The 24,360-nt window shown below is 35.6% G+C and overlaps 1 long non-coding RNA gene across 1 annotated transcript in view; it reads right to left on the bottom strand.

Annotated features, from left to right (window-relative positions):
• LOC136810298 (uncharacterized) overlaps positions 1–24,360 on the bottom strand; it is a 63,052-nt gene that overhangs the window by 12,938 nt on the left and 25,754 nt on the right. The window contains exon 5 of the long non-coding RNA XR_010847088.1: positions 21,854–21,927. This is a non-coding gene — a long non-coding RNA (uncharacterized lncRNA). The remainder of the gene's footprint in view (positions 1–21,853; positions 21,928–24,360) is intronic.

Genomic DNA, 24,360 nt, shown 5'->3' with positions numbered 1-24,360 from the left:
GCAGCCTTACAAGATCTAAAGACATTTAAAACATCCAAAGATTACACCAGAGTCCATGAACAAGTTTGCATGTATCAACATGACCAACCATGTTTTCTTGGAAAATGAACTAGCCTCTGTTTTTGCTTTAGAATTGCTCAACGTCGTGTAGATTGGCCCTTACGGTTTTAGCGAAGTGAGCGCAAGCAAGCGGACTGCATTCTCTTAAAGAGAATATTTTCTTCGATTTCTGAAAAAAATTTGACTTTTTAAATTTCGTGCCGATGGATAGGATCTAGCATTTTAATTGTTTTCGGAGCGCGAGATCAAAAAAAGTAGGGGGAAAACGCTATTTCACATCTCTTAAACCGGTGAAATTGCATATTTTAGTCACGTGACTTTGGTAGGAAATCCTTCCAAACCTAGGCTTCACTTTTCGATATAAGCCGCAAATCTAGCCCTTCGGGCTTTACAGATCTGTGATGCAAATCGCTCTAGGGAGACCAGGCTGTAAACCAGAACATAAAATATCAAAAACTAGACTGTGAAATAGTTTACAGCCTGGATATCCAGGCTAAGTTAAAGGAAGCACAATTTCCAGAGTTAAAAAAGGAAAAATAACTCGAAAGCTAAATGAAGCAAAAATCACGATTTCTATATATTTCATCAGTTTTAATTTCACTGACTTTTTGGAAAGAATGGAGTAAGAGCTCATCAAAAAATAGTTTTTTTATGTTTTTCCATTATTTATTCCGAGAGTTCAGTTCTTTTCGGCTGTTTTGTTTTGATTTTCTCACGCTGCTTACCCAAGCCAAATGTTAACCAATTTTTATTTAAAGTCGTCCTAAGGCCTCATAACACCCCTCTCTCGTTGCATTCTCGATAAATTTCCCGATCCAAAGAGGGGTTAGCCATTTCCAAACTCCTTTCCAATCTCGAGTTATCACATTTTTTGTTTTGATGACGTCATCAACTGAAAATGGCTAAAGATTCAGCCAAATTTGAAAATCGTACTCAAGCCTTATAAACCTTCCCATCTCATTCCCCATAAAGTTCTCGATCTAATGAGGGGTCAACGACCTCTCAACTCTTCTTCAAACTCGAGATATCGCATGTTTTCTATTTTGATGACGTCATCAGCTGAAAATGGCTAAAATTCAGCCAAATTTGAAAGTCCTACTCAAGCTTTATAAGCCCTCCCATCTCATTCCCCATAAAATTCCCGATAGAATGAGGGGTCAACGACCTCTCCACTCTTCTTTAAACTCGAGATATCGCATTTTGAAGTTTTTCCCAAACCCGTGACGTCAGTGAGTCCCTTTACCCCTAATGTTGTCAACGGTCTATTCGCGAATTTAGTTTTATTTTTTCGGTCAACAGGTACCTTATGCTCAAAGGGTCCCAAAAAAACGTCAATTTTTTCCAAGGGAAAGTGTGTTTTTAAATTTGCGAAAGATTGACACTGCAACGACTTCTCGTAAAAACGCTAATTTTCACGAATTTTCAAAGTTGAAACATTCCAGAGGCTAAACATGGTGGAATAGCGGCTAGACGAAAAAAAAGGTGAAAAAAAACTGAATTTCCATTTTTAAGGCCCGCATATCATTGAAATTTTGTAAAATTTTGCTTACGCGCATGCGTTTGCCAAAAGAGTCGCACTCCGCTCGCTAACGCTCGATCCGTGCGTAAAAACACACTGTGGTTTTGAAAAATGACAAAAATGCATTAAATTACATAATGATGATCATGTTATTTTAGACATAAGAACATTAAACATTGAAGGCTAAATTATGGTAATTTGTGGTTAGCAACATATGCTAAGACAATATGGCAATTTTGTAGGCGGCACTAAGCTAATAGTGCTATTTAAAGAGGGTCACCTATTAGCAGAGGACGTTGTTGAGTGGAAGCACGCTTGCCAACTAACCTGAAGGCTGCGATTCGAGCTTCACGCTAGTTAACTACGTAGAAAGGTCACTTTTTCCATCGCTAATCGCTCCAAGTGATGGTCCGGATCACGGAAAGAACCAGTCATAATGATGGTTGCGAGTTCAGCCCTAAACATAAATTGTTAGCGCGAGACCAATTTGATTAGTTGTTTTACGGGCCCGACCGACCCTGAAATCGAAATCGAAATAAAATTAATTTTGGTAGCATATTTTTATTTTTATTGCTATACCAAATTTTCAAAATTTTGGTAGTTTTTCCAAGGTTTCGAGAATTTTATGTTAAATTATTCATTTTATCTATGAATTCGAGCTTTTTGTGTCTTTTTATATATTTATTCGCATTGTCAAGATGTAGTAGTTTTTGCTGTCTTTTTAGAAGATTTTATAGGTGAAATTCTACTTTTACTTTTATTTTTTCACCGACCGACCGACCGACCCTCTTTTTTGGGTGCTTGACCCATAAAACAACAAATTAAATTGGCCTCGCCTAATAAATGAAAACAATCAAAGGTACTTTTTTCATGTATTGAAATGGGCATCAAAAGGATATTTCCAAGGGTATTTGTGCAAATTTTCCCATTTTCGAAGGGGGTATCCACACATTTTCAATAATTTTGTTTTGGCTTGAAAAGGTTCATCCACCCCCTGTATGTTTTTTTAATGGAACAGCCCAACATTGCTTATTTTATTCTTTATACAATAAGCACTAGAGTTATAAACTATTCTTACGAAATACATTATTGTGTAATTCTTTCCAAGTTTTGATTTCTAAAACACTTGATAAAGTCATAGCAAAACAACCAAAGACAATTAATAGCATACCAACAACCAATGAAGATGCGTGACCGTCATACTTATCAACAACAACCATATAAATGTATGCCAGGAAGACTGGGAAACAGTCTATAATCACCATAGAAACAAACGGACTGTTATATTTCATACCGAATATAAATCCAGCAAAATTCAAATAATAAAGTAGCCCAGCTATTATTAAAACGAGCCAATAAGTGAGAGGTAACCCGTCTAGAATAGTGACAGCGGATGGATCTATCAAGATTAAAAGCGGCGTCGAAACACCTCCTATCCAGCTTGGATAAAAAATATTCAAAATAACTGAATTTTCAATACGTAACAAATGGCTGGTTCGCACACCGACACAAAATACAGCATACATGATGGTCGCGATGAAGCCGTATATGATGCCGACTACCGACTCTTGCGTTTTGAATTCAGGGTAAAGTGCGATTATGACACCGACAACTGTTATCATGCCGAATTGGAATCTCATCAAATAAAAACGTTCTTTGAGGAACACCAATTCAAATACAAGTCCAAATATTGGTGCCGTTGATAGGATTATCTGAAAAGCTCCAGGGCTTATGTGTCGGGTACTTTCACATATGAATATCTTGCTCGTAATGCTTGATACACCCGTCACAATAAGTAAAAGTAGTTTCTGTTTGTTCCATTTAAACCCTCCTAATGGATGTATCGGTTCTCTAAACATCTGAATCGCTACCAACACAAGTTGTACGATTGATCTTATGAATACGATTTGGTAACCCGATATCGGAATATCGGGGTTTTTGATATAAACCAGTTTGACAAGACAATTTGCGAAGAAGAAGCATAATATAGAGAGAACGAGCCCGATTATGCCATGAATCCGATGTTTTATCGAGACTTTCGTATCCAACGACATTTTTGTTTTTTCTTCTTCTTATATTTCCCTTTCTTTAAAGTAAATCTAATGGAAAAAACTTAGATACTCGTAAACGCTAAGTAGAGCTACATAGGTATACTGAAGAGATTAATAAGAATTCTCCATCGTGAATTTTTATCCAATAATTTTAAATTGTTATCTGAATACACAGTCAACTTTCGTCCCTTTCAAGTCTAGACTGTTATCTAATATTTCGATAATTCATGGTGCAAACATTTTCTTCATAGTCTTAAAGGGAGAATGTCTCCTTAAAACTATATTTTGAGACAACATACAATCTCGCCAAAATAGAAACACCATTTTTGAATACAAATTTCAAAAATAATTGGCATTGAGAAATTTTTATACTAGGGAAACAAAAGACTATCAGACTGTATTTGTGCCAAATTTCTACCTTGAAAAGCACAGGTCGAAATCATATATCGACCTGTGCCGACCAATCTACAATCCTTCAAGAAATATTTGAGACAAAGGGGAGTTCCCGGTGTAATTTTGAACAGCACAATTGATTTTTAGGCGCCTTAAACTACAGTTGGAAAGTAGAGTTTTAACTCTGAGTTTTAACATGAGACTTAAGACTTGGGAGCTTAGGATCTCAGGATTAAAAAGCTCAAATTTGCTCGAATGAGGCTTGGAATATAGCCTAGAAGCCACCAAACCCCTCTAAAATCGATACATTCAATGAAAGAAAGTGGAAGTGCTAAAATAGCAATTCTCGCCCGAACTTTAAATTCTGAAAAACGTTAAAACACACTAAAATCTCAATATATTTCGAGGGAGATTGTAGATTCTACTCAGGGCGCAATCAACGCAGAGAAAGGTAACCATGACGACAATCCAAAATCTTGGAATAAGTATAAAGTTGATATTTTTTCACGTCAGTGATAGAGAATCGTATCATAAAGATTTGTCTATTATTTCGATTCCATTGTAACACCATAATTAATAGTTTAGTAATTTTTACATTTTATGAAAGGATGTAAAATTTATGATTTTTACAAAATATTTCAAGATTTTCGATGATGCAAAGTACAAACTGAAAATTTAAAAATTTCCGAAATGACGATTTTGGTTTAACGACGTCTTAATGAAGTTTCTGAAAATCAATGTCTTTTGAAAATAGTTCCATTCATGTATGGGATATGCTGTGAAAATTTTACAAAAGCAGCTTAACAGAAACTGAAAATATTAATCTTTAAAGGTATTTTTCTCCTATATTTTGCAAAAAAATGACATAATTTGCCATTTTTGCTGATTCAGCGAAAATTTTTATACATATTGTTAATTTTTTGTTATAAACTATAATTAAGTCAACTGGTAGGAACGGTATCAATGCTATGATTCTATGGCCCCAAAATACTGGTTGACCTTTAAGATGCTATATCTTTTACTTATCTTCTAAAGTCACAGATGTATAGCATTTTCTGAAAGGCATTAGGTGTAGAAAGTTTCCTATATCCCATTTTCATAACTTATTTTCAATATCCAAGGAGCTAGAGTGAGTTATATGCAATTTTTATCTAATTTTGGTGTTGTAATATTTCCTTCAGACGCAAATATCTTATTTTGAATCCGTCTCGAACCATCAAAAACATGCTCATTTTTAAGTATAACCATCATTCTTTTCGAAATAAACAAAATCGTCTAATTCTGATAAATCTGATAATTCTACAGGTCAGAATCCTCATTTTAATGACGACCTACGTTTTGGGGACCGTCTCTGTTTTGGATAGGCCATACTGTACCTCAATTAAAATCTTCAAAAATGTATGTTTATGTGTTTTTCTGTGACGGAGACGGTAAATCAGCCCTTTACTTTTACCATCCTCGATTTGCTAACCTGAGATCAGATTGTGAATGTTTTCTGCACACCACGCTGAATCTCTAAAGGGATGTGTGAAAACAAACAATCTGACGAATATGCAATCTCGAAATCGTAAGGACCGCGTCTAAAAGCACTGGGAATGACAACAAAGTTGCGCGATTGTGTTTATGAATAGGGCGTCGTATCAGTTTTTATTTTTCCGGCGCACAACAAGATTCTTGTTGTAGAATTTTCCGCGGGAGGACTATTTTCCTCAGATGTATAATTTTCAAGCGCCTTTAGAGGTTTACCGTGCACGTAAGAAAATTATGAACATCTGTTATCAGGTTACGATTTGCGGGTTATTCCGAATCGCTTAGTCACTCTACCGTCCTCAAAATACGTAAATTCGCTATTATCTCTAAACGGGACCCTTATCTAATTCAGAGAATTCTCGATTCTGTAAGGACACTACTCTAGGAGAACCTGCAATTTCACTTCATTACTTTTTGAGAAAATCTTTCCACTAACAAGTTCTACACAATATATACTAGCCTGAATATCCAAGCAGTAAACTTTTTCTTGTTTACCATCTAGTCATCTAGTATATCATTCCATTATCAGAAGGTAGCTTGTACTTGAGTGCAAGCAAGCGGACTGCATTCTCATATGGAGAATGCAAATCGTTCTAGGGAGACCATGCTGTAAACCAGAACATAAGATATCAAAAACTAGACTGTGAAATAGTTTACAGCCTGGGTATCCAGGCTACAAAGTATCTTATGGAAACTCCATCTCATCTGGTATGATATACTGATATGAATTCGAAAAAATTTTTCTCACCACGAATGAATCACCAACACTGTGATTTCAACTTCTTTACATTTCCCATACTTTTTAACAATTAAGAACAAACACCCAATGGATAAAACATTTTTATGCCATTTGTAGATAATTGAAATAAAGGCCGTTAATTGATTAATGTTACAGGCTCCATGATGAAAATGGCCAAAAAATTAAGAATATGCTAAGAATATCACCATCATGGAATTTTGCTATTCAAGCAAAGAATGTCATTTTTAGAGCATTCTAAATTATAAATTGCGAATAACCCCCAAGTAATAAGAATGCTGTAAGAATATTTTAGGATGATTTTCCCAAAAAAGTTAAGAATATCCATGATGAAATGGATTTACACCATTCTTATAAAAAAAAGCGTGTAATAGCCCATGGTCATTTGAGTTAATAGTTCGGATGTTCATTAAGTGGTGTTGCTTGAAAGTTGCTTGAAATATGGGAACAAAGGAGTGCACAATCTTCTCCTTTGTCTCTTATTATGTAACTTTGAACGATCGCGTTCGTTTCTCAAGCAAACTTCAAGCCAAAACCATTAATGATCTTATTTTAAAACAGTACTTTTATCAGTGAGAAGACAGCCATGTAGGGTGTATATTTTTTGTATGGTCGGGAGCCGTTCTGGTCTGTGAATTACTCCTATGGCTTATTTCACGGACCCAGTCCATTTTGAGATGCATATCATGATGATTTTTAGAATTAGTATGAAAAAACCTTTCCAACGGTATTATGATATGACATGTTTTGGAACAAAAATAATTTTTTTTTTCGGGCATACAGACTGGTCTGTAAATTACTTCCGTAGCCCATAACTCGGACCCAGTCCATTTTCAGATATATGTTGTGATGTTTGTTAGAATCAGTGTGAGAAAACCTTTCCAACGATATATCATATGACATGTTTTCTGAACAAAAATTCTTTTTCTTGCCAAGGAGGCATTCTGGTCTGTAAAATACACAAACAGGTGTTTCGGAAGTGGGTCAGAGGCTTTAAATGTTTCTTACCCCCTAAGGTACCACTGTACCAAATTTCATGCTTTCTAGTCAAAAATGCACAATTGTATCATTTTTAGCACACTTTCCCTGGACTATTAATTGCTATTTCATCTTTTAGATAGATTACATAAGAGAGGAAAAAGGAATCCCATTTTGAATATTTGAGTGAGGCTTTGTTTTTGATAGAGGACCATAGAGGAGATCGCAAACAGTTGATAGTTTGTTCATACTGGGTGGTTTTTCACTACGCTAGATAGATACGTGGTTCACACCAACGGTCCTTTTCATAAATTTCTAAGGGTTGTAACAAATATACAATGAGGATTCGTGCTTAACATCAGATTTTGATCGCTTTATATCAGCATTCCAGATTTAAGGTCGAAAATTGGTCATTAAACCTTTTGTTCTCCAAGAGAGGGGTAGACCTCTCTTGGCTTAATGGCCAATTGAGCGAAAAGGGGGGGGCGTACGGGATATCGGTACATCGGTATTGGCCTTTTTTTAGATCGGTAAATCGGTATTAGAGGAAAAATTTGATCGGTAATCGGTATTTTAAGACCATCTCGGTATCGGTAAAAGACCCTTTTTTATGTCGGTATTTCGGTATTTTTGGTCAACTATCGGTATCGACCACCTCCTTGGTATCGAAGATCATGAGCCATTGCGCTCCAAAACCAATTTTGGTGGAATAAATTTTAAAATCTTGCAATTTTTTTCGCTCGCTTCGCTCGCAATACACAACTTGTGTTCACCAATTTGGTGAATACACAATATTTAAAACAAAATATCTCTATTTTCAAAAGTTTAAAGATTATCTGGTAATTTTTCTGATAAGACTTTTAGAAAGCAAAAATATAGACTAAATCGACTTACCAGGTATAAAATTTCCATTTCAAAGATTAGGGGCGTTACTTTCAACCAGTCACTGCTCTTACAGTTTACTATTTTCACTTAATGATGGAGGGCGCAAATAAGGACAACAATACCAGGGGCGCCAATTTCAAAGTTTGCACCACCAAGAAAATTAAGCCAGGCCGCTGCTGCTTTTAGTGCTTGAGACGCAGGCATAAAATGACGTTTTTGTGAAAGGAGTGAGTCTTACTTGGGGGTAATTGGCAATTTATAATTGAAAAAGCTTTACCTTAGCTTGAGTAGCAAAATTCCATGATGGTGATATTCTTAGCATTATTCTTAATTTTTTGGCCATTTTCATCGTGAACATCCTTACAAAGTGTATTCTTATAAAAAAAGCGTGTAAATTCGTAAAGTTGCATAAGTGAAGGAATTTGCTTACGAAAGTTGTTTGATAAGAAAAATGAATGTGGTTTGGCAGAAGATAGAAACTTATCATTCTTAGTTTATGTTTGTGCAAAATACACTGTGGTTTTGAAAAATGACAAAAATGCATTAAATTACATAATGATGATCATGTTATTTTAGACATAAGAACATTAAACACTGAAGGCTTAATTACAGATGTTGTATATTATGGTAATTTGTAGTAAACACCCCTGTCTCAGTAACCCATTGGGTCTTAAAAGTTCACCGGGGTGACTTTGAAATGAGAAATATCCACCGGGGTAGAGATTTCAGTTGCTGGGTCAAGAAAATCGGTAATTTTTTAATACCGGGCAAAGTCAAAATTCAGGATTTTTCCCTGCTATTTAGCACTTTAGAAAAATCAGATTTCGTCGAGGTTTTTAATAAAGTTCTCGTTTTTTGCCCGGGTTGAGATTTCCATTGTTCTTCACTCGATTTTTACACCGGGTTATCGACCGGGCGAATCTGACCGGGCCACTGATACAGGGGTGTTAGTAAGCAACATATGCTAAGACAATATGGCAATTTTGTATGCGGCACTAAGCTAATAGTGCTATTTAAAGAGGGTCACCTATTAGCAGAGGATGTTGTTGAGTGGAAGCGCGCTCGCCAACTAACCTGAAGGCTGCGATTCTAGCTTCACGCGAGTTAACCACGTAGAGAGGTCACCTCTTCCATCGCTAACCGCTCCAAGTGACGGTCCAGATCACGGAAAGAACCAGTAATTATGATGGTTGCGAGTTCAGCCCTAAACATAAATTGTTAGCGCGAGACCAATTTGATTAGTTGTTTTACGGGCCCGACCGACCCTGAAATTTCAAAAATCGAAATCGAAATAAACCTGTATGGTTTTTTAATGGAACAGCCCAACATTGCTTATTTTATTCTTTATACAATAAGCACTAGAGTTATAAACTATTCTTACGAAATACATTATTGTGTAATTCTTTCCAAGTTTTGATTTCAAAAACACTTGATAAAGTCATAGCAAAACAACCAAAGAAAATTAATAGCATACCAACAACCAATGAAGATGCGTGACTGTCATACTTATCAACAACAACCATATAAATGTATGCTAGGATGACTGGGAAACAGTCTATAATCACCATAGAAACAAACGGACTGTTATACTTCATACCGAATATAAATCCAGCAAAATTCAAATAATAAAGTAGCCCAGCTATTATTAAAACGAGCCAATAAGTGAGAGATAACCCGTCTAGAATAGTGACAGCGGATGGATCTATCAAGATTAAAAGCGGCGTCGAAACAGCTCCTATCCAGCTTGGATAAAAAATATTCAAAATAACTGAATTTTCAATACGTAACAAATGGCTGGTTCGCACACCGACACAAAATACAGCATACATGATGGTCGCGATGAAGCCGTATATGATGCCGACTACCGACTCTTGCGTTTTGAATTCAGGGTAAAGTGCGATTATGACACCGACAACTGTTATCATGCCGAATTGGAATCTCATCAAATAAAAACGTTCTTTGAGGACCACCAATTCAAATACAAGTCCAAATATTGGTGCCGTTGATAAGATTATCTGGAAAGCTCCAGGGCTTATGTGTCGGGTACTTTCACATATGAATATCTGGTTCGTAATGTTTGATACACCCGTCACAATAAGTAAAAGTAGTTTCTGTTTGTTCCATTTAAACCCTCCTAATGGATGTATCGGTTCTCTAAACATCTGAATCGCTACCAACACAAGTTGTACGATTGATCTTATGAATACGATTTGGTAACCCGATATCGGAATATCGGGGTTTTTGATATAAACCAGTTTGACAAGACAATTAGCGAAGAAGAAGCATAAGATAGAGAGGACGAGCCCGATTATGCCATGAATCCGATGTTTTATCGAGACTTTCGTATCCAACGACATTTTTGTTTTTTCTTCTTCTTATATTTCCCTTTCTTTAAAGTAAATCTAATGGAAAAAAATTAGATACTCGTAAACGCTAAGTAGAGCTACATAGGTATACTGAAGAGATTAATAAGCATTCTCCATCGTGATTTTTTATCCAATAATTTTAAATTGTTATCTGAATACACAGTCAACTTTCGTCCCTTTCAAGTCTAGACTGTTATCTAATATTTCGATAATTCACGGTGCAAACATTTTCTTCATAGTCTTAAAGGGAGAATGTCTCCTTAAAACTATACTTTGAGACAACATACAATCTCGCCAAAATAGAAACACCATTTTTGAATACAAATTTCAAAAATAATTGGCATTGAGAAATTTTTATACTAGGGAAACAAAAGACTACAGTATCAGACTGTATTTGTGCCAAATTTCTACCTTGAAAAGCACAGGTCGAAATCATAGCAGAGAAAGGTACACGCTTTGTTTTTATAAGAATACACTTTATAAGAATGTCCATGATGAAAATGGCCAAAAAATTAAGAATAATGCTAAGAATATCACCATCATGGAATTTTGCTTCTCAAGCTAAAAATGCCATTTTTAGAGCATTTTCAATTATAAATTGTCAATTATCCCCAAGTAAGGCTCGTCCCTTTCACAAAAATGCCATTTTATGCTTGAGACATATGTATTAAATATTAAATCTAATCTGAATTAGGATCCTAACCTAAGAATGCTGTAAGAATATTTTAGGATGATTTTCCCAAAAAAGTTAAGAATATCCATGATGAAATGGATTTAAACCATTCTTATAAAAAAAAAAACGTGTAACCATGACGACAATCCAAAATCTTGGAATGAGTTCAAAGTTGATATTTTTTCACGTCGTTGATAGAGAATCATAACATAAAGATTTGTCTATTATTTCGATTCCAAGTAACATACCATAATTAATAGTTTAGTAATTTTTACATTTTATACATTTTGGAATCGTGTAGAAGATTTCTTTTGAAAGAAACTCATTTCAAGTATATTTGGAGGTTTCAGGGGAATTCGTCAACAGTGAACATGTATATTGATAATAAATCCTTGTTGATACAGTCTGCTAGACAATAATATGGTGATATTTGCTCTTCATCTTTGATTCTTTCTACAGTTATTAGCATTGAGTTTCAAGCCCGAAGGGCTAGAGAAGACACTCCTTGATGGGAAATGAAACCACATATTTCCCATCCAGAACGCCCGCGCGTAGCTGATTGGAAACACCGGATTGAAATTAAAGTCAATCGCTAGATTAAAAAAGATGTAGTCCTCTAAAACAAAGGAGTCGCTAGATACAATCTGTCGTCATGATTACGGCGCGTTTTATGCGCGTTTTAGAAGGGGAATAAGTAGCTTCAATTTCTCTTGCCTGAGAAGGGTTAAAGATTCGCCTCTAGCCCTTCGGCCGTGAAACTCAATGGTGATTAGATGGACACATGCGCGATAAAAGTTCTTTACTTGGTCCTCCAAGGTTGATATGTTCTTTGAAAACTCAACCTCTGATGCTCAGGGTGCCAAATTTCAAGTTGTTTTAAATGTGATGATCGAGATATAAAAGAATTTCTAATGCCACAAAAATCCCTTCCTATTTCAGAAAGTTCTTATAATCAAAACTATATCAGAAAAGTTCATCATTTCGTTTTGATTGTTTCGAAGTATTGATTTAAGGAGAACGATCTCCCTTTAAACAAGATTATCGAGTTTATGTGTGTGTGTTTTTCTGTGACGGAGACGGTAAGGTTCTAATTTGACATGACCAGCTGAGGACGACGGTAAATCAGCCCTTTTACCGTCCTCGATTTGCAGGTCAGAAGTGCGGGTTAAATCGCTTCAGTCACTCTACCGTCAGATTGAGAGCAAATACATAAATTTACTATGATCTCTAAATGGGACCCTTATCTAATTCAGAGATTTCTCGATTCTGTAAGGACACTACTCTAGGAGAACCTGCAATTTCACTTCACTACTTTTTGAGAAAACCTTTCCACTAACAAATTTTAAATAATATATGCTAGTCTGGATATCCGAGCAGTAAACTTTTTCTTGTTTACCGTCTAGTCATCATATATTATAAGAAGGTACCGTAGTTGGTCTAATATCGACATCCCTCGTCTAATTCCGACACCCTTCTTTGGAGACAGGAATAATATGAAAGTTTGAATAACTGATTGAAAAAAGGATTATTCCTCTCTGGTCACTAAGCAAAGAAAAACAGTTTCAACCTTTTCTATCAATTTAAGCTGATAAAAAGGGTGTCGAAATTAGAAGCGGGATGTCGACATTAGACCAACTTACGGTAGTTTGTACTCAACTCAAATATTGCACAAAGCTAAAAATTTGATGACCCTGGTTTACAAGTATCAAACTACATGGTGTCAGCCCCCCCCCGAAATCTGAAGGGCACCTAGGCCAGGTTAGTAGAGGGGGGCTAATGCCTTGCAATTCTTTGGGGTTACCTATTCATTAAGGGTACCTAGCTGTCTTGATGGAGGCTCTGGGGGCTGGTTATATTTTCCAAATCAAATATTTCAAAATATTTCAAATTATTGAATTTTTTTACCCCAGCACCTAGTTTCCCATCCAATTTATCTTTCGTTTCCCATCACGCCATCTTTTGCTATATTTTTCTAATGTGGTTGTTTTGATTTACAGCCGCCATCTTTATATGAAACACCAACACTGTGATTTCAATTTCTTTACATTTCACATAGAATATTTTTTAGCAATTAAGAACGAACATCCGAACATTTCTATGCCATTATTTATATATAATTGAAATAAAGGCCGTTAATTGATTAATGATAATAGCCCATGGTCATTTGAGTTAATAGTTCGGATGTTCATTTAGTGGTGTTGCTTGAAAGTTGCTTGAAATATGGGAACAAAGATGTGCACAATCTTCTCCTTTGTCTCTTTTTACACGCCCTTTTTTATAAGAAAACACTTTATAAGAATGTCCATGATGAAAATGGCCCAAAAATTAAGAATATGCTAAAAATATCACCATCATGGAATTTTTCTATTCAAGCAAAAAGGTCATTTTTAGAGCATTCTAAATTATAAATTGCCAATTACCCCCAAGTAATAAGAATGCTGTAAGAATATTTTAGGATGATTTTCCCAAAAAAGTTGAGAATATCCAAGATGAAATGGATTTACACCATTCTTATAAAAAAAGCGTGTATTTGACACACAACGATCGCATGATCATTTCTCAAGCAAACTTCAAGCCAAAACCATTAATCATCTTATTTTAATGGGAAAACAGTACTTTTATCAGTGAGAAGACTAGCCTGGGAATCCAAGCGTTAAACTTTTTTCACAGTCTAATTTATGATATTTTTGCTGCTGGTTTAACGCTTGGTGCAGGTAACTCGCCTGCAGGGAGATTTTTCCCTGCAATGCAGGTTCGGCCTGATTGGCCTGCTTTTGGCGTATTACTTAGCAGTACTTTCGCGCGCATTTTGATATTTTCGATGCGCGCGCATAATTTATGGAAAAAGCTGACTCTGCAGAAAAAAGGAAAACAAATGAAAATGAAAACATAGATTCATTTCGAAACAAAATGGCTGTTGGCTGGAAGTCTAAATACATGTGGCTGATGTTTTGATGTTGTTTTTAGTAGTTTTGAAAGTCTTTAGAGCTTGTGAAAGAGTTTTTATGGTAAGTTGATTATGTGTGTTTGCCTGGGTTTCCAAAGTTCAGAAAGTCTGTCAACAAGGGTTCACACACAGACTGTTTATAACATTCTGTGTCAGACTAATCTACCTGCACCAAGCTCTATAATTTTAGAACTTTGTGAGGTGAGGTATTTTTTGTTTTTTCTAAAATTACGAGCTTGGATTCCCAGGCTATGAGAAGACATCCATGTAGGGTGTATATCAACATTTGTTGTATTTCGAAAAGTTATGTAATTTAAGTTCATTGTCTAAACGTTTCAAGTTGCTTCAAACCTACATCAAAGAAACAAAGGCAATGATTACTATCGCCTGAACGTTTCACGTACATCAGCAAGAAGTAGTAAAAATTCTTTCCTTTTCTAGTAGACTTCTACACTCTTTCTACAACAAAACATTTTTATGATTTAAACACGTTAAGGCCATTAGCTTGAAACTTTCAGTGTGAATACACCCTGGGTGCTTTTTCACTACGCTAGATAAATACGTGGTTCTCATCAACGGTCCTTTTCATAAATTTCTAAGGGTTGTAAAAAATATACAATGAGGATTCGTGCTTAACATCAGATTTTGATCAATTCATATTAAGATTTCAGATTTAACGTCGAAAATTGGTCATTAAACCTTTTGTTCTCCAAGAGAGGGAGAGGGGTGGTTTTTCACTGAGACTGTCTGGCGAAAATCGATTAGCTGAAACAAAGAAAATTGATAGGAAAGCATTACTGACTCCCAAAACAGTTGTCAAAGCGTTTACAACCCTTTGAATTTGAAGAAAATTTTATTAAAAATCATCAACTCGCATATCAAGTGATTTAGAATTACAGCCTTCTAATGAACATTTTCTGTGACAAGATTCCTCGTCTTTTGTATCAAATCAATACAGATGAAAGTTTGCTCCTCAACTCTATCGGGAAAGAAAACACTTTTCCCATATGACCAATTTTTTACAAAAGAATCCCTCTGCACATTCTGCTACTTTTATGGCAACCAAGTTATTATGCTGCCTTTTTCGCTTAAAAGGTTTAATGACCAATTTTCGACGTTAAATCTGGAATGCTGATATGAAGCGATCAAAATCTGATGTTAAGCACGAATCTTCATTGTATATTTTTTACAACCCTTAGAAATTTATGAAAAGGACCGTTGATGAGAACCACTTATCTATCTAGCGTAGTGAAAAACCACCCGGGTAGAGCTCTCTTGGCTTAATGACCAATTAAACCGGTCGTGGCTTCTTCGTAAAGACGAAAGACAGATCTGGACTTATTTCGTACTTTCCAGTCTCTTGTTCGTAGTTTTTCTGACTTTCTGGTTCTGTGTGAGTTATTTTACTATGTTTTCTAACTTATTGAATGACTTACCGACAGATCGCCACCGGTGGGATTCGAACCCACTAAATGCAAAGTTCCGATGTTTTGAAACCCAATGCCTTATCCACTGCGCCAAGGATTCATGCCAGAGAGCGTTTCTGACGGCTATTTATATTGTACAAACTACAGACCAGACTGTATTAAGAGAAAATCACAAAAGAGTGCTTGTTTCGAGCTCCAACCCTAACCCTAACTGATAATAACCAAATTCCTAGCCAATCTGATACGTAACCACACCCAAACCACACCCATACCCAACCCTACCAGGTCGCCTGCAGGTCCTGACACTATTCCCGCATGCCGGATCCGAAAAATAGGTACATGTCTTTCGCTTTTACGAAGAAGCCTTCACCGATTAAACCAAAGATGCACCGAAAATAGATTGTTTGCAATAAAATAGCATTCAGAGCATCAACATTTATCAGCAGTGAAATGGTTTGGTTTTTGCATAAAATGAAACAACTGCCTCCCACTGTTGGAGAACTGCTTATAAAAACGACTGATTTATAATTACTTTCAATTAAATTTTGTCATACCATGCTGCAATTAACTCTAAATTCAAAGGGTCGTAAACGCTTTGACAACTGTTTTGGGATTCAGTAATGTTTTTTCTTTGTTTTAGCTAATCGATTTTCGCCAGACAGTCTCAGTGAAAAAGCACCCAAAGATTTTTTCAAAAATCAAAATGTACGAAATAGTTTTATAGCACATCGATGTGATTATGTTGGTATTACCATGTTGAATTTAATACCTGATTGCTACACTTTTTATATTATAATGACGTCTTAATTAAGGATGAGGCTAGATGTGCTTAGTTTTTGAAAATTTCGATCCTAAAATGTCCTTAAAGGGACATAACAGTACTTGCGAAATTTGTAAACAAACTGTATGCAGCGGATACAAAATGAAAACAAATGTCACATGTCAAAATAAAAAATCAAACCAAATATGGCTTATTTTGATTGTTCAATTGTTTTACAAGTTTGTTTTGGACACGTGATTTTAATTGTTCTTTTTAATGACACGTGATTCGCAAAATGTTTACATTTTACTACTTTAATGTCCCTTTAATGGCGTTTGCTTGATTGACGAGTACACATAATTACTTGGGTTATAAAAGTTTGAATTCAGATCATTTTGAGCAAAATTTAACTATTCTCTTTGTCTATTACGAGGTTCTCATTTTTATCGAAATTTCAGGCTAAATGTTCTTATATTTATAAACTGGCTAGTAAAAGTGTACTGTTTCACAGACATATTAGACTTTCTCCTAGAAATCATACTTTTACTTGCGAAGTTTGTTTTGATATAGTCGAACGTGCACAATGCACTGGGCTCAACTAGAGATGTTTCAAATTATATTCATAGGTTCGATTATAGCAAAAAGAAACAACAAAAGAAAGGCCCCAAAAATCTAAATTCTTGAGAAAAAAAAACAGAAAAAAAAACAGAAAAAAAAACAGAAAAAAACAGATATTCATCCAAGGAATAAGTGTGCCAAATTTTATCCAAAAGCGACCATTTTTGAAGTCACTAGGCCCCAAAGCTTTAAGCTCGTTTTGGCGAAAAACTCGTCCACAGGCCCCAAAAATCAAAATTAAAAAAATATAAATAATTCTCCCAGATATTCACGCAAGGAACAAATGTGTCAAATTTCAGCCAAATCCAACCAGGCTGCTTTTAGTGATACACAGACAAACAGACGGACGGACACACATTGTCAGGTTCTAGCTCAAGCTGAGAGTATAATATAAAGTCGCAAAGCAAAATCTGAGAGACTTTTAAATAAGAATTGTTTTTCATGAGAAATTCTAGGAGAATGTCAAACAAGAGTGAACCTCCTCTATGGGTTCATTAAAAATTACATTGGTCGCAGGACTAATAAAGTCCTTACTGGTAGTTCCCGGGATGTTCTAGAGTTTTTATAAGATACTTCACTAATTGGTCATTAAAAGTAATAGAAATGACGCGTTCTTTAGAAAAAGTAACAAAATTGTTATATTACTGGTTAACGACCAACCAAATAAAATAAGAGCTTGTAAAAACTCTATCTTGTCCCCTGGTAGTATTCATTCCCCCTGAATTTAAAATCCCCTTCGCCACAAACAATAGAGAAGAAACACTCTCCGTCATTAATTGGGCCCCTTCATATTCCCCGCTGCCATACATTAAAGCCACTATATCTATTCATGAGTCTGTTTGCTAACTCTGCAAAAACATTCCACAGCTCCATTATAAACGCAGACAATTCGTTCTAATTCTTATTCGACACTTTTGCAGTCAAAACATTGTAAACTCTCTGAGTCATTGGACTTGAAATAGACCACTCAGTATTTTTTATATATGGCGGTTAATTAATAAATTCAAACTTTTATCTTATCTCACCCAAATATCTTTTTCTTCAGACCGACCCCGTTTCGCTACATACACATTTTTCTATAAGAACATTCAAAATTTTGAGGCCTTCAAATATTCTTAACTTTTTGAGTTTTAAGCCTAAAAATGTTCTTAATGTGTTCTCAATTACGCCATTTTCTGGGTATTTTTGTGCAATTGGGTGTCTTAGAATCCATGAAGCCACAAAGACTTTCTCAACTTGTTCTTAATATTTTGGCGATTGAAGCCTTATGTTCTTCTATACTTTGTTCTTATAAAAAAACACATCATAAATAATTGCTTATCTCGACCAGTGACATACTAAATAAAAAAGTAGTTTGGAAAAGGCAGCCTAACCAAAAAGAAATTAGTTTATTCCGATACACCTTTTCGACCGTAGCCGCAAATTGCCGCGCGGGCATTTTTTTTCCGATTTACCACCCTAAAAGTCTTTTTTCGCACCTGTAGACAATAGAAAAAGGTGTCAAAAAAAAGGTTTGGATCGAGTTTAGGGAGATAATTAAATAATTAAGTGGCACGCGTCTGACCACGCGACTAAGTTCGAAAAGGTGTATTCTTAAATTTTTTCTCCTTAACAATATCTTAAAAACCACCAAAAGTTTAAGATAAGACCTAAGAACAAATCAAGAACAATCCTAAGCCTCAGATTTCAGAAATTATTTAGAAAGTACTAATTTTAACCCATTTTAAGTTTTTTTTTGTAAAGAAACTAAGCGTATTGACCCTTTCACTACGATGGCCCAGAAGGCTCAAAACACGCACTTCTAGTTTTCACGCACTTCCAGTTCTTATAAAATTTGTGAACTAGAACTGTCTAGGGTCAATGGCCCAGAAGGCTCAAGTGACACTGCGCACTTCTGACTTTTTGTCACGGCGGAAAATTTCCAAGCGAGTGGCCCGCGCAATGAAAATTTGTTTGGTCTTTAAAATGAATGTCGAGTTACGCAAAATGAGTTAAAATTTTCGAGTTAAGTGCTGATCAGCAAAATTTCAACCTAGTGGCAAAAATCGGGGAAGCAAAAAGTGACCAAATATCAACTTTGTTTTTTCATCAAAAAAGTTGTTATATATGAATCACAGACTAGATTTACAACTCGTCAAACCACAAATTATTTCGCTATTATCATCAACTCATTTATCACAACTCGGTATCTATTTTGCTGACCAGAACGGCCATCTTTCGAGGGAGACTTTTGCGTCTCTAAAATATTTTTAGAAGTGCGCAGTGTTGTCACAAAAAAATTCGGAAGTGCGCAGTGTCTCGTGAGCCTTCTGGGCCATGACCCTAGACTGGAAGTGCGTGGTGAACCTTAGGGGCCATCGTATTTCACGTCCCAGAGCTTTGCACTTTTTGAGAAAAAAAAATCAAAAGTTTTGCACCGACGTCTTGTGTCAGCGCCTCAAAACCAATTTTCTTCAAAATTTCATGCTCTTTTAAATGGTAGCTAAGAGAGTTCCGGAAAACGCTTAGAGTGGGGTACCCGTGAGTCTATGAAGATTCCCGTTTATTTATATTGGCAGTATATTTTGCTAGGACTTCTTTTCAGATTCAAATAGTCACTACCGAAGGGAGTACCAAACATTTAATTTAATTTTAATTTATCCAGTTTCATTTAGTTTTTTTATATATAACGGTTTGAGAATCACTTTAGATTTACCCAAATGCCGCTAGTCTTACCCAGTTCGCGTGAGAAAATTCGAATGGAAATATCACACTCAACAGTGAAGTAAAATGCGTCAATTTGTAGATGTATATAAACCATTTTCTCGATATTAAATTCAAGATTCTCCATCTATTGATTTATATTTGGCTGTGCATAGAGTTCTAAATCTACTGTATGTATGTGTGCGTGGGAAAGAATAGCAATAGTTCTTGTTACTTCCGTGTAAGACACGTTCCATGATATGTTAAGAAACAAGCTCCCAAATTCCCAAAACAATGTCTTGGTTGATTTTCGTTTAATATCATTGTACTTCTTTTCTCGCCAAAAACTACTTCCTTCTAACTTTTCTCACTGTTTTCAAGCTAACGAAGAGGCGTCGCAATGCAGCATCTTCAATTATTTTCAGAAAGTTAAGTGAGAGGGTTAAGAACATCGTAAGAACACTTAAGCCTTAAAATCTAAAAATTAGAAAAAACCCAGCCTGAGGCAAAATTTACTGGCTCTTGTAAAAGAAGGCGTGTACCCTTTGTGAACACTGTATGCTTTTTCTCTATCGAAAAGCGCTTTTACTAGGGTACACGTAAAAATTCAAAATTTAGAAAATCTAAAATCACTAACACGGTCCACTGCTAAATGCCTGATGATTTTTGAAATGATTTTTGAAGGAAAATCGATATCAGAATTATCATTTATCATACAGTAGCAATGAATTTCAAAAGAGTGGAATATCAAAATAACAAAAATCAAATTGACAGCTTTTATTAATCGGATAAATTTAACAGTCTTCAAGACAGTGAAACCAATCCAATTTGCAATTTCAAATTCTAATGTATGGTAAAAGCATTAAGGAATAGGAATTCTAGGAAGCCCTTAAATGAAAAGTTCGGAATGTTTTAGTTCCACATTTTCTCATCGAAATTATGAACGCCTTTCAGGGTCGCCCGAGCACAATATTGAGAAATTCTATTGTTTATTTTTGCTTTGTCAACATCGGGGTAATGGGCTTTTCCAGAAAAATTTGAATATGAAGGGAGGGTGGAGGATTATAACATTTTTTGGAAATTTACCCCGGACATTGTGACTTTTGACCCCCTGGAAACCAGGTCAACCCCCCCCCCCCCGGACAAGCATTAGTTAATCCCATGGACAATCAAAATTACCCTCAAACAGAGCAAAATTATCCTCAAACAGAGCAAATTTACCCCTGGAAAAGGCAAATTTTGTAGATTTCGTACTACTCCCAGACACTATATCCTCCACCCCCATGTACAAACATTTTCTGGAAGAGCCAAATATAGTAATCACACTCATATGAGCATCAGCACAAGCAGAAGTTCATGGAAAACATCCTGTCTTAGAGTAGCTTTTAAATTCACCAGGTTGAGCAAAATCACCGGTCCACCCTTGCATTTTAACAGGAAAAATATCTCACTGTTGAGCATGCAACTGCCTTCGTTTAGCATTTTGCCACATTTTAATATATTCAGAAGTTGGATAGATATATAGAATCGATATTTTACGTGGATAGCCCAGAATGCAGGACTTTTAGACAGTCTTTCGATTGTTTTCACGGGGTCCACGGCCAGCCGGCTCGGTTATCTATGAACTGAACGGAACATTGGAAGGAGTGGGAATTCGAGCCTTGAATCCCTGGTTTAAGACGCTGACACCTTTGACCACTTGGCCATCGCTCCTTAATTGGATTCTATATATATTAAGGGGGAACGAAATACCATCTCGTCACATCAAAACTAAAAAGACTTAAGTCACATTTAACAAAAAAAGAACTGCTGGTGGATTCATATTCAAGGGGTCATTCTTCAGGTCTAGAAAGCCTTATCAACCAAAATTTGACCTCTAATACCTTGTCTGTAACCTTTTTGTCTTAAATTGAGTTTTATTTGTTTTCAATTCTATAAAGCCTTAAATACACATTTCAGAACTTAAAAGCCTTAAAAATGGACGTTTTGGGACTTAAATCCATAATTTTCAGTATTTTACTTCACAAAGTTTCAGAGTTAGAAAGGCTTAAATCCAATTTTGTTGTTAAGACTTTTTAGCTCTGAAAATCTTTATTTGCGTTTTTCTCAAAATGGAAAAATGTGACTTAAGTCTTTTTAGTTTTGATGCGACGATCTATTATCAGGCCTTGCCACAAAAATGGAATAAAAGTATTCAAATGATATACTATATTTGTTACTTCACATTTGCTTGGAATACACCATCTCCAGCACCATCCTTGTTTTTTGTCTTCCAAAGATTCTGAAAGGACATAAGCTCTGTGTCAATATCTAGATCGACTACCTATTCATAATTAGCACTTAGCCTTCTGAATAACCCCCGTATCACATCCGTTGTACGCCAACGTCGACTCAAACTTGCGGGTCGTATCTAAAGACGTAACAAACAGCTGGCACACAACGTTTTTCAACGTGTTTCAACGTTCAACTAACGTTATATGGACGTTGTTAACGTTAGATGAACATTGATAACCTGTCGTTCAGATGCCCCAAGAGGAAACTGATCTTGCCTGTGAAGATTTGTTGATAGACATTTCAAATCGCAAAAAGTGGAAAAAAGACTTTTTTCAATGTTTCACCTCACGGATGAATCAAGGCAAGGCAAGACTTGAATATGTATAATAGCAATTTACGTATCCATCTACAATCATGGTCGAAATAGAATGAGAATTCCGGTTATTTTAACGTTTTTCAAGATTTAAAGTTCTGGCGAGAAAGTCGATTTTGGGCTATCTCTTTAACTTAATCGAATACTTCAATTTGGGAGGGGTTGGCAGACTTCCAGGCTATAATCTGAGCCTTATTGGATTATTTTTGAACTTTTGGATCTTAAGTCTTAAGTCTAGCATTGAAACTCAGAGTTAAAACTCTACCCTTCAAACGTACTTTAGAGCACTTACAAATCGATTGTGGTTTCAAAACTTCCCGGTGGATTTCCCTTTTTTCTCAAATATGACGACCATGATTGTAGGACGGTGGAGTGACTGAAACAGTTCGGAGCAAACCGAAGTTCTGATCCGTCAAATTGAGGCCAGTAAGCGTGTTAATTTACCATCGTTCTCAATTGACAAGATCTAGACAGATCAAAAACTGAAAGTCTCCGTTGCAGAAAACCATATACAGTTAACTCTTGAAAACTCGAAGTCGTTTATAAGGCGTGTAATACAGTAGTATAGGCGTTATATGATAATACGATAATTGTTACAGGATAATATTAGTTTGTATAAACTTTGTTCCCTCCATTACTTTTTGTTTTATTTCTACTATATCTGAATTAGTCGTCTAGCTTGCTAGACTAACTCTTGAAAACTCGAAGTCGAACGGGAAGTAAGTCTAACCTATTCGAATTACAGAAATATTCGAACTATGGAAAGTGTTTACAAGGCGAATTACAGAAATATTCGAACTATGGAAAGTGTTTACAAGGGCTACCCTTTTACGGGGACTGAAAATTAGCTCGAATAGAAATATTCTAATAATAAAAGATTATAAGTTTAAAGAAACAATGGAATTTTGTGCATTTTCCCCTTTAAATTGCATAGATAATGTTAGCATGTAGCAGATACACGAATCCTATTAAAAAGGCTAATTTTATTCATATCTACCACTAGTTGAAATTTCAAGGTCACGAAAGTTGTTAATCTAGAGATTACTTCATTGAAGAATAATATTTTAAGGGACAAAGTATAATTTTACTAGGTTAAAAATACTAGGTTACTCTGCTTTAAAGTAGATAATAAATAAGCTCTCATGCGGCCAGCCGGAAAAAAATCTTTTTTGCCATTTTTGATAACTTAAGATCATTGAAATAGAACTTTAACATGGACTCAATTGTTTTTCATTTTTCGTTTAAAATGCCTTTATCTACTTTCTCTTAGTACCAATAGCCATTTTGGACAGTTTGAACCAGTTTTAAAGATTTAAAAAAAAAATTATTAACCTTTCAAAGGCGCAAGTTCATCATCTTTTTCTGGAAATTTATTCTTTCAAAAGATATTTCTTGACCAGGAGAAATGATTCAGGTATCAACTTTGGTATCGTTGGAAAGCTCCTTCTCTCAGCTACACAAAATAGCAGATTTTTTTTCTCTGAATCTCAAGTGGTCTGGAGTTATGACCAAAAGACTGTGTATCGGTAAAATGACCTTTTCAAAATGTATATATACGTCTTTCGCCGTCTAAGAGTTAAAGATAACTTTTATGTACAAACAGTATGAAGTAAGCCCTAAATACTAATGTATCAATAAACAAAACTTGATTTACAAAGGGGAATATCTAACCAAACAACGTTTGATAGCTTGAACGGTCAACTTGATTTTCTTTATGATGAACCATATAGATGAACCCACAGTCTGCAAACGGGTACAGAAAATGTTTTCTTTTCACCCGGCGGGTTTCCAGAAACACTGAATTTTTTTAATTTCGTCTAGTTCATAACATTTGATTACACAGCTTTTTTAAATAAAAGTAACGACAACTTTATGAGGCCCCCCCAGTCGACCCTCAATTCACGTATTCACGCACAAATTTTGGCCAATTCACGTATTCACGCGTGAAAAAAATCGTTTTCACGTTCACGCAGATATCTCATTTCACGTATTCACGCGCTGAAAAAGTACAATTCACGTATTCACGACAAAAAAAAGGCTCATTCACGTGTCACGCCAGCCCCTGGG

The sequence above is a fragment of the Clytia hemisphaerica genome, unplaced genomic scaffold (assembly GCF_902728285.1).
Source record: "Clytia hemisphaerica strain Z4C2 unplaced genomic scaffold, Clytia hemisphaerica genome assembly, whole genome shotgun sequence".
Taxonomy (NCBI): Eukaryota; Metazoa; Cnidaria; class Hydrozoa; order Leptothecata; family Clytiidae; genus Clytia; species Clytia hemisphaerica.
This window is presented reverse-complemented; position numbering and strand designations above follow the sequence as displayed.